Here is a 14,914-nt window from a genome sequence, read left to right as displayed (position 1 = left end):
CTTATGGTTTTGTTGCCTTATAGTTTTTGTTGTACAGGTTTTTTTCACTTCCTTTGTTAGGTATATCCTGAGGTAATCTTTCCATTTCATTTCAAACTGGGCTCTAAATCAACCAGCAAGCCACTGAGTATGCTTATGTCAGGACATACTTGCTGCATGACCTAGAAGCCATTTCAACTGTGGGTCCTAGGAGATAAAAGGCTCTCTAATGTTAGAGACTAGACAATGCTCTGAAGATGTGACTTATGCAGTTGGAAATTGATGAGAGAATTCAGCCAAACTGGCCTCCAATTCAATTAACAAAAGAGTGTATCAAATAATTAGGTCTAGCACTAACATATGTCTGTTGAAACTCAAACTGCATCCCAGGAATCTCTCTATCAGATAACAATTGTGGTAAAAGAAAATAAAGTCAGGAGCCATGCATCCTGACATTTCATTTACTATATCTTCTTCCCACCCTCTTCAGTTATACACATAATATTATACACATAATATTAAACTCTGGCTACTATACCAGGTCATTGTGGGACATGATATTTCACATGGAATGGTGAAAACAACTATGCTCTATGCTAAGAAATAGTCCAGGTTACCTGTTGCTATCCAAGGTTAGCTATGAATTTAGTTTGGCTCATGAATCACGTGGAAAATTGTTAGTATATGGATGTTCTTGACACATGTATTTGGGTCTGTCTACTGTCAGTAGAGGTAATAGCAGCAGAATGGGTTTGAAAATAGGTGTGTGATAGCTAAGAATTCTTTTAGGAAATCTGATTCCTAAAACATCTACTATTTTGTTAGGAAAAAATTCACTCCATCTCTGGGGTGAACTGTATGTCTTGGTTCTTTGGAAGAAGAGGATTACAATGCTTCATCTACTTTCTAGTTGAATAAGGTGGCCACCATGTCTACTATTTGATGATAATACTAGAAAGAATTATAACATTTATAAGTAAGAAACTACGCTTGGCAATTTTAAAGATGTTTAGAGTATATACTTCTTATATTTCCATTGAAAGCTGAAGTAGGTCCATAGTTTCAACTATAGTTCTTCCAAAAGGAAAGTAAGTACGCATTCTTATTTCATCAAATAAATGGTGACACAAAACCATGGAGACAGAGTGGAAGGGAATTGTGTTAGCATGAAAAAAAAATCATTTAGGAACTGGAAACATTCTTTTGTCCATTCTGGCTCTGCAGAAGTCATTCAGTTACTCAGCAAGCATCCATTATTAAACCAATTGTCTTATATATACCAGTTACTATATAGTTATGGCAAGCTATATAGGCATGGAATCTACCCTCATAGAAATGTCTATGAGCTGATGCTTTATTATGTACTAGATGCTCTAGCGGAAATATAGCCACTTTTTAAAAATCCTTTATCAGCCACATGCTAGTTCCTTCCTGAATCTAGGCCTGTGTACTTGTTCTACCTTCTTCCTAATGCTTTTTCTCTGAATTTTGCATGACAATTTTGCATACAATTTTAAAATTTCTCTGAATTTTGCATGACAAGTAACATATATTACACAAATTTCAATTCAAATGTTTTCTCTTCACAGAAACCTTCTCTGAACATATTATCCAATGTTACCCATCACTTCATCATGTCATCTTAATTGTTTGAAATTGTTGCATTTATCATTGCACTTGCATATTCTGATTTACACATTAGAATATAAGTTCCATGGAAACAAAAACTTGTAAGTATCCCCAGAACATGACAAGTATCTAATACATAGTTAGGGCTTAACACACATTTGTTGAGAGTAGCTACAACATTCCACAGAGAAGTTACCTTGTCAGTGAAAGAAAGAAAGCTTTATAAACATTCATAGAGACTGAATATGGTCAGCTGGGTTGAATGGCAAATGCTATACAAAAAATTGAGATTAGAATTTGGATCATGAAGAATAAAGAAAATATAAAATATGTCAAAGGTCATATGATGGTGGGTCATAAAGTCGTGATCAAAGAGGACTCAGAAGCAGGAGGGAGTTGTTAAAAACGTGCCTGGACCCACATGGAAGCAAAATGCCAGCTGCAGAAATTATCCTCCGAGAGGAGAAAGGACTCAGGACTATCAGTGGCATCCTCACCACTGTTACCGTTGCTGCTGCTGTTGTCATTGTTTTCAAAGAACAACTGTCCACATTTTTCAGAAAGTATCATACTCATATTTAGACTGTTCATCTCCTACTTAAAATGCAAGTTATTCAATGAGAAGCTGGAGAAAGGCTATATAAACACATTCGTAGTAATTTTCCAAAACTCAACCTGGTATGCATTGCAATGGGTAGCTGGGGTGGGTACAGAGAGAGGGTCAAAGAGGCTTTCCAGGCAATCTGTGAGGAAGGCATTTCATGCAAAAACATTCACAGCTCGGTTAAGATCTGACTCTTCCATAAGGACCATAAATCCATTGGCAGCTCAGGACTTAATAAGAAGTAGGTTACTAAGGAACTTCACTTTTATGAGTACTGACTTTGCCATTTAAGACAGTTTAGACTAAAAAATGGGACTATTTCCATTCAGAATAGCAGAATGAAAAGAGATTTAAAAATTTTGGGAATTAAAAGATACTCATTTTTTATTCTCTCTTAAAAACATAAAAGCAAAAAAGAAATCTATTTTCACAGTCAACTGGAAAACACTGAAAAGGGTCTTTGTGCATGTGAAGGGAGAATGACACTGCAGAACTTAAAAAAAGAACCTGATGATATCTAAAAACAAATGCATAACACTTGAGGCTTCCTTGACATAGATCAGTTTCTGTTTGCAGCTTGCAAACCATGTGCTATATTCACTCACTCCTCAAGGATCATCCGCTCCTTTCCAAGTATTAAGATGTCAGCGAAAATCTACCTTCTGGGGAAATTCAATCTGCCAGAGAAGAGCTGCTGACATTTGTAAAAATAGCTGTCAGACTTCATGACTCCTCTGGGACACATATGATGAAGAAGAGGTCATGGAGCCCAGGGTTGAAAAGCAAAGCTATTTAGGGTCCTCTGAGGTCATGCAGGCTGGAAACACTCAACCTGGGATCTGGAAACCCCAAGGGGTCTAAGGCCCTGGGTATCTACAAATCCTCTCAAATTGAACAAAAAGTTCATGCCTTTGTGGAATTTTTTTGGTGAAAATGTCCATCATATTCTCAGGTCATGATAGAAAAGGAATAAGAACCATTGAATTAGTATGCTATTTCCATGGATATTTGTTCACTCTCAAATAGTAGTCTTCATTGTTCAAGAAATACTTGAATACGTAAGTCTAATAAGAAATTTTAGAAATTATAGCAGAAATGGAAATGAGAAACTCACCCCATTTTCATCATCCAAAGACTACTGTTAACCTCTTGACACATTTTCTTCATCTTGTTTCTGTGCACAAGGTTTTGGTTTGTTGATATGGTTGCGGTCATTCTGTCTGTAATAGTGTCAACAATAAAGTTAAAAGTAAGGTTAAAAAGAAATGAAAAATTATAGATAAGTCTAATGTATCTTTCACACTTTCTTTCTAGAGCTGTTCCCTGTATTCTTGCCTCTGACAGAAGTAATAATGTTATATTTTTCTATTCATTTTCATAATTATGCATTAACAGCATTTGGGTGGGTGTTTTTCTTAAACTTTAGTGGCACCGTATTTTATACATTGTTTTGCAAATTGTCATGATATCTCAGGGATAGTTCTACATAAGTGTATATGGAAAGAGCTACCTCATCCTTTTTACATGCTGCATAATACTCCACAGGAAGTGCCCAGTCCTTAGCCATTATGAGCATTTGGGTTGTTTCTAGTTTTCACACATTGCAGACAGCATCCTCATGAATATCTCTGTATGTGTACGTTTATGTGTTGATACAGTATTTCTCCATCAGAGAGGTTGAGAGGGAAGATTGTTTGGTCATCAGAATTGCATAAATTCAATTTTAAATTCAACTGCCAAATTCCCTTTAAAGATGTATTGTTTCAGTTATCCATTAAACATGAGACTGTCTATTTCCTGTCTCCTACTGCCATGTGAGATATTATGAATCTTTCAATTTTTTACCAATTTGAGAGATAAATAGTATATCTCCTCGAAAATTTTCATTTGTAGTTGCCTAAATATTTGGTTGAATAATTTTTTCATATATTGTTGACTATTTGTACTTCCTTTTCAGTGAATTCAAGCAATGGTTCTCACACACTATCAAATATCAGTGTTGGAATTATTCCTGGGTCCTATCACTAGAGTTTCTGATTCAGTGAGTCTGGAGTAGAGCCCATGAATGTGCATTTCTAATATGTTCCCAGGTGATGCAAATGCTGCTGATCTGGGGACCAGACTCTGAAATCACTAAACTGGAGAAACTACTCATCCTTGTACCTCTCCTGTTCCATATCAGTAGTTCTCAGCCCTGGTGCACAACAGAATTATCTGATGATTTTTTTTTAAGAAAAAAATTATTTATTTATGTGTAGAAGAACTGGGGTGTAGGTCAGAGGTGTGGGGGTGGGGGTGAGAGGATTCACCAGAGGCACAGTGGGGAGCAGAACAGGCAGATCTACTGAAATACACTCTTAAGGGGAACAGTGGGCAAGACAGATGAGCTCTCCTATGCCATGTGGGTTAGCTCCCTGGCTGGGGATCAAACTTGGGCTGTGGCTTATACTTAACCCCTAGATCACCAGGGAAGCACTTATCTGAAGATCTTTTAAAAAGTTTTACCTTAGACAAAATTAATTTTTTAAAGATAGCCAGGTGACTCTGATGCTCAGTCAGTACTCAGAGTCACTGCTGGAAGGTACCAGTGCTTTGAAGGAGTGCAAATTCCCTCATTCTATTTCCCTACTTGAGCATATATCAGAGTTGTACAATGCTTTCTCAGGACCACCTCAAAACACTCTTGCCTTGTGTTTCCCCCAGAGGCACAGTCTTGTGAATATATAGCAGAGAAAGAATTCTTTCACTCATATTTGTTCGAAATGTTTAATTGTATTGTGTGGGAGTGACCCAACATGATGGGCTTTCAGACCTGAGTTTGGACCACAATTCTGCAGTTTTTCAGCAGGATAATCTTAGATTATTAAGTTTCTGCTTATTCATCTCTGAAATAGACTTCATTATAGTTACTGGACAGGCTTTTGAAAATAAAATGAGGCTATATGTTTCCAAGGACAGTGCCCAGCCCAGTAGAAACTCAACAAAACTTTACTAGGATCCCTTCCCATTTTGTGACTTGTTTGAGATAAAAATTAAGTTTCTTAATTTCCTCCTCAAGGCTGGAACAATCACAGAGTATGTCTCGCACAGCATGTTTTCCTCAAGCAGCTAAACAAAATCCCCATGCTACTCCTAAAACATAGTCACACAGGTTGCTTCTCTTTTACATAATTGAATAGGAATCTACTTAAAATAACAACTTCAATGAAAGTATTTTTTGGTACTGAATGATAATGAACAATCAATCAATAGGTTTTATTACATGAAAGGCACTGAAAATGATCAAAGGTAAATAAGACCTAAAATCCCATCCGTAAGAACTTGCAATGGATTTGAGCAGACTCAAAACTTAAAAACAACCAACAAAATCAGGGGGCAAACAGTCAGTTACCTACAAGGTTCCAACAAGGAAAAAGGAAATGATCCTTTTGAGTATGGTGTTAGGAAAATCTTCAAAGTCTTTGAAGGAAAAGCAGAATGTTGCTAGGTAGAGGGGAGAGAAGTTTCTTTTGCGAAATGTGGAGTAAGCAACAGCAAAGTCACTGAAGTACTGAGCAACTTGCAGGAGCTATGAGTAGACCAGACGGATGACCTGAATTGTTCAAATGTGGGTGGTGAGAAGCAAAGCTAGTGCATGAGAATAGCTTGGATGGGGAGCCTGGGAGACCAGGGTGTCATTTGGTAGATTGGATATTTAGTAGGAGTTGCTTTCTTACCCTAAAATTGAAGAGACACCTGAATAAGCCATGCAGTTTCTCATTTTACTATTCATTTTTAAATATAAATTAAAATTTTGATGGTACAGTGGTATGGCACAAAAGAAAAAAGGTATTGTAGTAAAGCCTCCTTTCAGCCTTGTCTCCAATCTGCCTATTTTTGCTCTCTTGTAGCAGTCAATATTATTGTATATCTTTTAAATGAGTGCCCATAAATACATAATTACTTCTTGTTATTTACAGTGGCTATGTGTTATAACATAGTCGCTGTGAACACTAAATTAGCAAATCCTGACCTATTTCTCATAGGAGAAATTATAGGATTCGGTTCCTGCAAGCCTCTGCTCACAACATTTTTATCAATCAGTCCATACATAATACACAATCTTTCTCGATGTGTGTTTCTTTTCTTTTCTTTTTTTTTTTTAAGATTTATTTTTATACAAGAGCTGGGGTATAGGCCAGAGGTGTGGGAGGGTGAGAGGATTCACCAGAGACAGAGTGGGGAGCAGAATAGGCAGATGACCGAAATACACTGCTGAGGGGAGCAGCGGGCAAGACAGGAGAGGTCTGCCACACCATGTGGGAATCTCCCTGGCTGGCCGGGAATCGAAACTGAGCGCTACAAAGGCTGCAGACAGCTTCACAGTGCTGCACTGCGCTCAACCGGGGGGAGGCCCTCAATGTGTGTTTCTGTTCAAAGACACTTATTTAATATTTATTGTTGGTTCAATAATGTTAACTCATGGTCCACAGCACTGTAACCTAAACAAAGCTTATCTAATACACATATTATCTCCAAGAAGGTACATCATAGCCTTCTTGTACTTTAGAATCCTAGACAGAATCAATATTCTTGGGGACTGTCTTAAACAGTAAAATCATCAAGAAAAAGATCACAAGTGCAACAAACATTGCACTAAATATACTACCAAAAGAATACTTGCTTACAGTGTGAGAGCTGAAACAGGAAGGCAGAGGGTCACCTTGCTCCCTCTCAACTGAGAAGGTGTAAGTTTGGTACCTCAATTTTTTTACTTCTCTGAACATGTCCAGGAATAATCACAAAAGTACATGAGTATAGACTTTGGGGTTACAAATAAATTTTAGCAGCTGGGCAAATTTTCAGATATGGAATTAGTGAATCACTAAGTGTGATTATGCATATCAGCCACGAGAGAGAATTTTTTCCCCAATTGTGAAGCAAATAATGAAAGTCATGATTAAGAAAGATGGATGGTAAGTGTGGTGAGACTGAAGAGATGTAGTTAGGAGTGGTCTGTACTCTCAAGGCACAGAGTTCTGTGACATCAATGTTCACTAGGAGGCGGGCTGTACTTCCCAGGATGGGAGCACATGGAGTGATCCCAGAAGAAAAATAATTGTCTGTTGTCTATAAGCTACACATCTAGGTTTTTTGTCATAGCAAGTGGAAGTGACAAAGACACTCATTATAAGAGTCACCAAGAGTCCAGAGCTATTTTCAAAAAGGACAAAACTAAGGGCTACCATGTTCACAAACCTCTGAAGGAGTCACCATTTTGCTCTTAAGAAATGGTTGCTCTGTGTAGCCAGACAATGTTCTGGCCTATTTCATGACTATGTCACCCAGGATTTCCCAGGTCTAAAGGCAGTAGAGGCTCTGTAGATATCCTGCAAGAAATGGTTATAAGAATTATAATTACCTGGGGCCTCCCTGGTGGCGCAGCGGGTTGAGCACCATGCTGTGAAGCTGTCTGCAGCCTCTGCAGTGCAGGTTCGATTCCCAGCCGGCCAGGGAAAAATCCCACATGGCGTGGCAGACCTCTCCTGCCTCACCTGCTGCTCCCCTCAGCAGTGTCTTCGGTCCGTCTGCCTGTTCTGCTCCCCGCTCTGTTTCTGGGGAATCCTCTCACCCTCCCACACCTCTAGCCTGTACCCCAGTTCTTATATAAATAAAAAATAAATCTTTAAAAAAAGAATTATAATTACCTGTCAGTGGTAGAACAGAACACATATGAATGTTAATGTTATCTTGGTGTAGACACTAAGCCTATTAGCTAAGTGCCTTCATCCTCAAAATTCAACTTTGCAGATTTTCCAACCACTGTACAGATCTGAGCAGAACCTAGGAACCAACATTACCTTTTTTGGTGACTATTTACCTTGGCACAGGATAATGTTTCTCAACTGGGATGATCTTGCCTCTCCAGGGAACAATTAGCAATGTTTGGGGACATATTTGATTGTCACATCTCAGGAGAGGGGAGGCACTACTGGTCCCTGGTGGGGAAAGACCAACTATGCTGCCATTTGCAACTGCACCCCTACTCATACTTGAGCTCCAGCACAGTGAAGAGTTTTCTTGCATCACAGAGAGGTGGAGAAACCCCGGAATAGGGAGATCAAAGTCTGTTCATCCTGTTGCAGCATCTTGTTCAAAATGTAGTTAAAACATTTTAAAATGTATTTCATGATTATTCCAAGTCATTTTACTGACAATCATACTCCATCAAACCCTTGACTTACAATTCAGGGTTTGAATATGATTGGTCATCAAAAATTCAGACATAGACATTAATTTTAGAGATTCAGACTTTCTTTTACACTGTGTAGCATTTCGAGACTTGCACTGTTGACTCTATAGATTTCCTTATTATACCACTGTGTCCCCATTTAACAATGACACTGAGTGAAGTTGACTTGAATTCCTTTGAAGTAACCTGTAATTTTACAGCTTATTGATTTTCCCCACCCCCCAGCCCTGAAGAAGGCGAGAGACAAGCCTGGCTTCCACACTTAGGCATTTATTTCAGGACAGCGATTTGTGGCTAAGTAGAAGGGTGATGAAGACAAAGAGACTGACTACACTCTTTAAGAGACACTTTCGGGCCTCCCCTGGTGGCGCAGCGGTTGAGCGCTGGGCTGCAAACCTGCCCGCAGCTTCTGCAGCGCTGGTTTGATTCCTGGCCACAGGCAAGGGTCCCACATGGCACGCAGACTTCTCCTGCCATGCCCACTGCTCCCCTCAGCAGTGTATTTCCTCACTCTGTCTGTTCTGTTCTCTGCTCTGGCTCTGGTAGATTCTCTCACCCTCCCGTGCTTCTGACTGTACCCAGTGCTTGTATAAATAAATCCTTTTTTTAAAAAAAGACACTTTCATTGTATGTATATAAGAAAAAGCATGTTAGGAAAGAAAACCATTCTAGAAAACTCTACTCTTGTTTTCTTATGAGACTCTTAAATTTGGGAAATGATTTTCTGTACCCTAAATATGAGTTGGGTAAACATCTATGTATTCTGGACACTGGATCAGGAAATATGCTTTTATCATTTGCATAAGAGTCACCTGGGGATCTTGCTAAATGCATGTTTTGAATAAGCAACTTGAGGCAGGTCCAAAGATTCTGCATTTCTAAGTTCCCAGATGATGTCAATACTGGCCTGTAACCCACCGTTGAGCAGCACCAGGATGAAAAAGACTCTAAGTACTACTACTTTCAATTTCCACTTAAAAGCCACAGGATCTTACTATGTAGTGTTTAGAAATCACTTTTCCCTCGTTCCTTCCTTCATTATACGAGACAGAAATCTTTAGATCTTTACACGTGCAAGGGTCTAGAAAAAATAAAAACATTCTTATCATTGAAAAGTAAGAGAGAGTGTTGTAGCTGATGATCATATATATATATATATATATATATATAATAAGGTGATTTAGCAAATGATGCAGTCAGTTTACAAATGTAGAATACAAATTATAATCTGATAGCGATTTGGAATGAAAGCTTTTATGGTAGAACTGAAAGGAATTTCAGCCTTTCTGAAGTGATTATGGCTTCTGTGGGGTGTCAAGATAACCAGGGGTTGCACACATCAGTCTGAAACTCAGAATTTTGGGAAATTGTCTTACAATGAGACATCTACTGACATCATGGGAACAGGTGACGGATGTATCAAGTATATATTGAGGGAGTCAATGTTGAGAGAGTTTATATAGTTTATGAGCTCGTTCATTATTGCACAAGTCAGTCCCAATTGCACCTTCTCCCATTATCATAAAAAAAAAATCAGTAGCTATAACAAATAGTAGGAGAATTAGAAAAGAAAGGGACAGTGAACTTCAAAAAGGAACCTTTACTTCCTGGTTTGGGAAATTTGTCGTTCCTATATGGTGATTCTTTCTTATTGAATTCTTGTTAAGTTATTACATGTGGCTCCTGCCTTTGAACCTGGGAAAAGTCCCCAGATGAATGTGGTGGCCCTAGGTCCCGCCTCTACTATTCTCAGCATTATGCAAAGACCACAATCAAATGAATGTTAAGAATTTCAACTTTCTCTCCCCAGTCACAATAGGAGCCTATTATTAGAGGAAGCCCGGGATGTCAGTATGATGAACACAATACCCAGGGGATGTGAGGGGCAGGGAACTGAAAAAGGTGAAATTGAAATGTTGGCAGAACTCAGACCTCCACACCTTTAACTGGAAACCAAGAATAGGTCATTGAATTTCCTCTGGAGAATTGCTCATTTGATATTTCTTGTAACAGGTAGGTCTTGTCTTGGGAATGGCTAGGAAAGGACCACTTTATTCATCACTATTATGTCAATTATCTCCTAGCAATAGACGGTAAAGAAGCACTCGAGCAAAGCACACATCTACAGCAATGCATGTATGACAAAGGACGCAGGAGCCAGCCAAAGAAGTTCCCAATGATCAAAGTTGGAGCAACTTGAGGAACAAATTCAAGTAGAACAAATTCAAGTAGCCCAAAGTATAAAATAAATATCCATGGGTTCATATTGATATAAATAAAATGTCAATTGAGTTAACAAATGGGGGAGAAGAGGAAAATTTCCCATGCAGAAGAATCCAAGTAATTTATGGAGATGCTCTTCCCAGCCCTTGGGTGAGGCAGTAAACTCCTTCCATATAATACAGTATGGAAAGTGGGAAAAAACAATTTTAGAGTGGAAAACCTGACCAATATTACCTCAGCCATGTGGTTGTAAAGTCATTATTAACATGAAATGTCATTTTACTTTTGTGATTTTATCCCCCAAAACAATAAGCCCAGTCTCAACATGAGAAGAGCACCTGGCAATAGAGAGACATCCTTTAAACACCAGCGCAGTAATCCTCAACACTGTCAAGGTCATCAAAAGCAAGGAAAGTCTTGAGAAACTGCCACAGGCAAGGGGAGTCTAAAGAGTCATGGCAAGTCAATGAAATAGGAGATCTTGGAAGGGAAAATGACTATTAGGCAAAAATGAAGAAAATCTGAAAATAATCATGGACTTCAGTAAATAATGATGTCTCAACATTATTGTTGTTGACATCAACATTGCTTTATTAATTGTAACAAATATACCATAATAATATATTAATAACAGGGGAAACTGGACCAGCGTATACAGGAACTCTCTGTCTTACCCTTTTGGTTTTTCTGTAAATCTAAAGCCTTTTTAAAAAGTGAAATCTAGAAAAAAAAAAAGGTGTTATATTTGGAAACCATAAAAAGGTTTTTTTTAAAAAAACAAGGGAACTGCTACCATAGAATTACAAGAAGTCAAAATTTCTAATACATTTCTTCATATCCTTCTGTTGGGCTACTCAGGAGGTACAGAGATGGAAGCAGAATCTAGCTAGTGGTAAGAGATGAAGGGGCTAATCTCCTTTAATCCATCTCTTAAAAGAAGGCCGTGGAGTGTCAATACTGTGGTCCTCAAAGCCCTATAACTGTCAATCAGAGGTGGACTCCCCTAAGCTTCTAAGACAGACGTAGCAATCACACACATCTCAGCAACTGAACCAGACTGCCAAGACTTGGCTTATCTACGCACCAGGGTGCTGAGGGAGTGTACTTGTTAATCCAGCACCCAACATCTCAGCAAGTTTTATGATGATGTCAAGTTTCCATATTTCCAGCAGTTCTTTTGAAACAAATCCTTAAATACTCAAATGAACATGCAAAGGAAAAAGAACAGCAGTTTTATTTTCTGTAATGTGTACCTTCCATCAACAGGTGTGGCTATATTTATTAGGTTTTATGATTTCTTCTCCAAAAAACTGGGAGTGCGAGACTATAAATTTCAGATTCCTTTTAGAATACATCCTCAGGTGGCTTATTGAAATGTACAGAATGGATAATAAAAATTAAAACAAGGCAAGGAAATAAAAATAACAAAGGGGAATGAAACCACGCTTTCCAGTCTATCAAAATGCAGGTGACAATTAGTTTAATGTTAGGATGCTTAAATCTCTTACGCCCTGAGTTCCAAAAAAGAACATTTTTAAGTTACTCTCTTTTCACTCACTATCGATCTTCAATGCCCTGATATGAAAAAGTATAATTCCTATAATCCATCATGCTCATTGCAAACATACACTTTTGAAATATTTTATCTCAATTAAGGAGTGAGTTTGCGGAGTTTGTGTTAAAATTAACAAGGAATCAAGGAAAATGCTTTCAAAGCAAGAGCTGGCAATTCCTGTGCTGTCCATTTTCAGAGGCAGTGAAGCCTCCTGCGCCACAAGCGTCATGTGTGGGGTGCCATGCCCATGAACAGTGTGGGTGCTAATTCTTCAATTGCTCTTCCTTGCCCTCACCTCTTCAGCCCCAGGGGACATCATTGGGATTAGGATTAAGCCTTATCACTACTAAACAAAACCATCTACTCTTCAAGGACAGAGTGGTATAAAATATTCATTCCTCCTATAACTGCAACTGGAGAAGATCAAGAATTCAATTATGTAATACCTGGGGATTTATACAGAGTGTTCTTTGGGCATTTACAATAGACATCTTTAAACTCATCTTTAAAACTCATTTATCATTCCTTCACCTACTTAAAAAATACTAACACCTATTATGATGCAGGTATTACATATGTTTCAAATGCTGGAGGGAAAAAAAAGACAAAAATATGTTCTCATGGAAATAAGAACAGAGTTATCTTGTACTTCTCAATATTGATTAGTATTCATTGAATGGCTATCGATGGTGTATTCATTCAGTCTTCGGCTGATGGGTATATAAATTCTTTATGCTTTTTTGAAACAATTGCAAATATTGTTAAAATGAATCTTTGTGTGTGTATATATGTGTACATAAATGTGTACAGGTGTATATGCATACATACATACATATATTCACACATGCACATATGCATGTGTACATATATGCACATATATAAATGTGCATGTAGGCATACATATATGTATATGTGTATATATATTACATATATTTACATATATACACACATACATACTGTATACCTGTGCACCTATGTGTACAAGTTAAATTTCTAGAAATAGAACTGCTTGGTTAAAGGATCTGTGCATTTTAAGTGTTGATATATATTCCCAATGCCCTGTTAAAGATGTTGCCTCAGTTTATACTCTCCCTCCCTCACCCAAGGCATAAGTAAAAGGCAGGAGAATGGACCACAGAGGACTCAAGTAGTACCAGATCAAAAGGAGCATCAAATCCAACCCCCTCAGCAATGACCCTATTTTGGGGGGAGCAGCCGTCCTGTTTACTCAAGGTCGCTATGTGTCAAATATGTCCCAGCTCAAATTTACAAGTTCCAGATGCAGGTGGTTTGTCTTTCAACACAAATCATCTTTCACCAGGTTGATGCTGAGCCTCCCAAAGGCTCTACTTAGCACTTTTGTGTTCAGAACGTGCCTGGGCACTGTAAAGCCCCAGAAAAAATAAAGATATTTTTCTTTCATTATTAGCAGATAATACATTTCATTTCTTAGGCTAAAGTACTTCTCCTTCAGAGGAACCTATGTTATCCTTTCAGGAAGATAAACATTGGGAATACTCAGATGGAATACTTTAAGTATTTGTCTAAGACCCTTGTATTTTGATGAATTAAATAATACAGAAAAAAAATCTCTGCACAAGACATTTTTATTTCTATTAAGATGATTGTCCAATATAATTGTCACTAGTTGTTAGCAAAATGCATATTACCAATATTCTTATGTACTACTTCTGGATGATTTGGCAAATGAAAATATCCCTTTAAGGTGATAAAAAAAAATGGACTCACTTTGCTTTGGAGCAGTACCATGCCTTCAATTCTCTGACTTAGACAAGTGGATGAGATAGAGTCCCAAATTTTTCTGAAGAGACTAAATGTTTAATCACAAGTCAGGAAATCAAGCTCTTGCCTTCCCCGAAGCTCAGTAACTGACAGATTCTCTGTATCCAATTTCCTTTCTAGACATACTAGCTTTCCATGAGAGCTATTTCAAGGCCATCACTACACAAGTAAGTAGAAAACTGGTGGGTTTCCTGGAAACTAATCTCACTGGCCTCTTTCCCCTTTTTGGCCTCAGCTCCTGTCCATCCCTACATGGTGTAGTATCAAAAGGCCCTCTTCTCTCAGATTCCAGGACTACCTCGCATCTCCCTTTACTCTTTCTAGTTTCTCCCTGCCTGCCTGCTCCTCCCCCTTGCACTCTCCAAGCCCTACACCCCCACCACCAGTATCCTCACTTCTAGCATCTGCACTGGTCTTCTCCCACAGCCTCCTCCTCCTACCTTCCCCAGCCTTAACTCCTCCCTCTGCATTTTACTTGGTCTCCAATCACCAGTCACCCTTAAACTTTTCCATTGACAGAAGCACATTTGTAACTTCTTGACCTCTACAAGTCAGTAATTTACAATTCTGAACTTTCAACCACTGGTTCTATTTCACAGACTGCTGCTACAGTCCCATCCTTTCTGTGGGCAAAGCTTCCCTCTTTGAAATACTGCATTTCTAATAGCCCATTTTGAGAGAGAGTGGCTAAGTATCAAGGACCATCAACTACATTCCAATTACCTTGAATGGAAGTTTAAATCAAGGCAAGAAGTAACAGACCTAAAATGTTGACTTTAAAACACACTGGGAAGGAAAAAAGAAAAAGCTAGATTTAAACTATCTTTGACAGTTTTCAAAGAAGCAAATCCTGCCATATGCAACAACATGGATTAAAGCTGGAGGAGGA

General features: G+C 38.4%; 1 long non-coding RNA gene across 2 annotated transcripts in view; it reads right to left on the bottom strand.

Moving 5' to 3' along the window:
* The window catches only part of LOC129144902 (uncharacterized), a 216,036-nt gene that overhangs the window by 36,139 nt on the left and 164,983 nt on the right, over positions 1-14,914 (bottom strand). The window contains exon 3 of one of the 2 annotated variants that reach the window (XR_008549707.1): positions 3,327-3,432. This is a non-coding gene — a long non-coding RNA (uncharacterized LOC129144902). Of the gene's footprint in view, positions 1-3,326; positions 3,433-14,914 lie in introns of those variants that run through there. The other variant, XR_008549708.1, reaches the window with a different exon arrangement.

The sequence above is a fragment of the Talpa occidentalis genome, unplaced genomic scaffold (assembly GCF_014898055.3).
Source record: "Talpa occidentalis isolate TD23 unplaced genomic scaffold, MPIMG_talOcc4v2.1 talOcc4.7, whole genome shotgun sequence".
Taxonomy (NCBI): Eukaryota; Metazoa; Chordata; class Mammalia; order Eulipotyphla; family Talpidae; genus Talpa; species Talpa occidentalis.
The sequence above is the reverse complement of the archived record's forward strand: the minus strand, read 5'-3'. Positions and strand labels throughout refer to the sequence as shown.